This window comes from Crinia signifera, unplaced genomic scaffold (genome assembly GCF_055691185.1).
Source record: "Crinia signifera unplaced genomic scaffold, ASM5569118v1 HAP2_SCAFFOLD_359, whole genome shotgun sequence".
Taxonomy (NCBI): Eukaryota; Metazoa; Chordata; class Amphibia; order Anura; family Myobatrachidae; genus Crinia; species Crinia signifera.
The window spans coordinates 731-4,448 of record NW_028142252.1 but is presented as its reverse complement, the minus strand read 5'-3'; the positions used below and the strand labels follow the sequence as shown (position 1 = coordinate 4,448).

The window sequence follows — 3,718 nt, the reverse complement described above, 5'->3', positions numbered from 1 at the left end:
TTGTGCCTATAGACAGTGATTTGGAACAATAATATTCACTTATTTATAGAGGGTGTCAGCCAATCCTTTAGAAAAAGTAATGGTATGTTACTAGAAAATTGTGTTGCAATATAAAAGGTAGCGGCGACTAATTATTGTGCGTAAAAATATTTGATAATTAAAAATATATTTATTAGGATGACAAATTGAAATTATGTGCAGTACTGGACATAAATAAAGTTAAAAAAAATGGAAGATGGACAAAAATAGGTACGAGTACAAGAATAAAAATAAAAAATAATAATTATAAAAAGTTATTATAAAAAGTAGCAGCAAGATAAGTTATAAAAACAAATTCAATAAAGTGCTTATCTTATGAGATGGTAGGAGGTAGGTCACCCAACGCATTTCGTAGATGTGACTTCATCAAGGGGTAAGGAGCAACTGAAGTCAGGCTGATATTTATACCTGTGTGCCTGTCAGTCTAGTCTATGACATCACTTCCTGTGCCTTAATTGGTTAGGAGAGGACTAAACATGTTCTAGGCCTTTATAGGGGGAAATATACATTCTATTAGTTGCTTAGGTGGGCAGTCAGCCAAACCGCTGAAAATAATTTGTGTTAAGATAACTATAAACAGTCCAAACATCACATAATAGGTAGATCGCGGCACTTCCGCCACGTTTCCGGTGTCAGCACGGCGCTACTGCGCATGCCCGGTTCGGTGTGTCATCCAGGATCCATTGTCACCAGTGCGCATGCGCCGGGAGGCGGCAGATCAGACGGAGCTTCTCACTCGCTCTCATACAGTTCTAGTTGACATGTCTTTAGTAGCGTGTGCCGGCGGCCATTTTCTTGGAGAGTTCCTCATAGGGAATATGTTCAATCAATCTCGCGGCCATTTGTAGGTCGTAGGAAATTACATATAACAAAACAAACACACAATAAATACGTATAACAAAGTTGTGTCACTGAGACAACTTTAATATATGGTTAAAAAGGGGAAGTCCAGTTTTATAGTGGGGTAATTCATGTGGGAATTGCCATAGTGTTTATTATATAAATAATGAAATAGATAAATAAGGGTAGTATGCATTAGTATATCGTGCACAGTTCAGGGATCCTGAGATTCTGCTCAGAAAATCACCTTACTCCAAAATGCTGATAGCAGTGATAAGGTTTGAAAGATTGTAAAAGTGCTGAGTGCAATTTAGGTGTGCAAGGAGTGCTAAAGTGCAAGAGTGCTAAAGTGTTCAATATGCGGTATTCAGATTTATCTCTCCGGTGATGCTCAAGTTTCCTTTTGTTACTACAGCACCCGGTTTTCCCAAGAGGTCTCCCATCTTGGTACTAGCCTCGCCCAACACTGCTTAGCTTCCAAGATCGGACGAGATTGGGCATATCAAAGTGCGGTTTGACTGTAGATTAATGCGATTACACCTGGGGAGTTTTAATACATTTTACTCAATAAATACTAATTGCACCCTCAAGAAAATAGTGTACAGTGTTTGAAGAAGATATAAAGTTGAAACAAGAATCGTGCATGACCTTATAAAAATGGTGCTATTTCATAGTTGTCATTAAAACCCAGGGGATGTAGAGTGTTCAGTTCGAAAATCCAATATATTTCCTGCTGGGACAGTCTATTTGCCAGGTTGCCACCTCTCGATGCCATTCGATGGCTTTAAAAGTAAGTCCTTCAGGGTTGGCGTTATGATGGTTTTCAAAGTGCTTATATATGGCATGGCTGTCAATTTTATTTTTGATGTTCCGACTGTGTTCCTGGATTCTAAGTTTTAATGGTCTCTTTGTTTTGCCCACGTATTTCAGGTGACACGGGCATTCCAGGAGATAAATAACAGATGTCGTGTTGCAGTTCATGAAGTCTTTAATATGGTACTCTTTGGTGTCATTGTGGTTGGTGAATTTCTTTCTGGTAGGGTGGACAAACCTGCAGATGTTACATTTACCACATTTGTATGAACCTGTGCATTTAATACTGGAGCTGGTTTGTGAGTTCAGAGGCATTATAAGGCTAGGTGATAGGATATCTTTCAAGTTTTTGGATTTCCTGAATATCACCTCGGGGTTGGGTGGTAGAATTTCTTTTAGGGTTGGATCCATAAGTAGTATGTTTCAATGTTTCTTCAGGCTCTGTTTAATCTTTAATTCATGTTGGTTGTATGTGGTGATGAAGGCTATCGATTCTTTTTTCTCTTTTTTTGTATTATACACCAGTAGATCATCCCTCTTGATGTTGTTCACTTTCGTTAGTGCGTGCTGAAGTACTTGGGCGGGATAATCCTTTTCTTCAATCCTTTTCTTGTGCATCTCCAGTTGAGTCTCGCAATCCTCGTCTTTGTTACAATTTATTTTTATGCGGTTAAACTGGGAGTATGGGATGTTTTCTTTCCACTTGTGCAGGTGATTGCTCTTGAAGTGTAGATAGCTATTTGTGTCTACTTTCTTGATGAAGTTCTTTGTATTCACTACGGGGCTTACACCCATCATTACCAGGTCCAGGAATTCAATCTCAGTTTTATTGATATTGGATGTGAAACGTAGGTTCATTTGGTTACTGTCAATATACTTCATAAACTCTGAGAATCCCTCGTCATCGCCTTCCCATATAATTAAAATATGATCAATGTACCTCTAAAAGCATGATCTGTGTAAATAAAACTCCCCAAAAAAGATTCGCAAAACTGGGTGCAAAAATAGTGCCCATCGCTGTACCACACCTTTGGAGATAAAACTGATCCAAGAATTTAAAATAATTATGACTTAAAATGAATTTCATAATATCACAAATAAAAGTCTTATGCTTTGGAGTAAGTGAGTCGTCCTCTTCCAGAAACTCTTTACATGTTGATGTTCGATCCAAGTGTATAGCGACTGGACATCTATTGTGGCCCAATAAAATGAATATTTCCATGAAAAATATTTTAAAAGATTTAAAACAGTGGTAGTGTCCTTCAGGTAGGCTGGCAGGTTTGTCACATATTTTTCTAAAAAGATATCCACATATTCTGACAGGTTAGAGGTCAAGGAATCGATTCCTGCCACTATGGGTGTGTTTTCTAAAGACTTATGTATCTTTGGTAAGAAATAAAAACTGGGGGTAATGGGATTGGACCTCATGAGGTATTGATACTCATCTTTAGTTATGGTTTTGTCAGGTAGCCCTTGAAGGAGTAATGATCTAAGCTCTTCTATAAATTCATCTTTTGGATGTTTGCTTAGAGCTCTGTAGGATACTTCATCTCCCAATAATCTGTTTGCCTAGCATATGTATGCTTCACGGTCCATCAGCTTGTTTTAAAACTATTTTGGAGTTGTCTTTCAGTCGTTTTAAAGCTTCTCTTTCTGCATTGGACAAGTTCTTCTGTGCAATCGGTTCCACATCTTTCTCACACAAGTCCTTCTTCACTAAATCATAAAAGATTCCAATGTTGTTGCCTTTGGATTCAATTGGGTAGTACTTAGATACTGGTTTCAAACCTGAGTTTGATCTGTTTTCGTAGTTTTGTATAGTGGCATTCTCCTTCTTAGCGAAATGTCTTTGCAGAGTTAATTTTCTAACGAATTTGTTCAGGTCAATGTATGTCTCGAATTTGTTCATGCCTCCTGTCGGGGCAAAGGAAAGACACCTGTTCAGAAGGGTGGTTTCTGCTTTAGTTAATGTGTGTTTGGAGAGATTGAAGATTCCTTTAGGTTGTACTTTCATTGTACCGTTCAT

The 3,718-nt window shown here is 38.1% G+C and overlaps 1 pseudogene; it reads right to left on the bottom strand.

Moving 5' to 3' along the window:
• Window positions 1-1,285: 1,285 nt before the first annotated feature.
• LOC146055215 (5S ribosomal RNA) lies at window positions 1,286-1,405 on the bottom strand (annotated as a pseudogene).
• Between the last annotated feature and the right edge of the window lie 2,313 nt (window positions 1,406-3,718).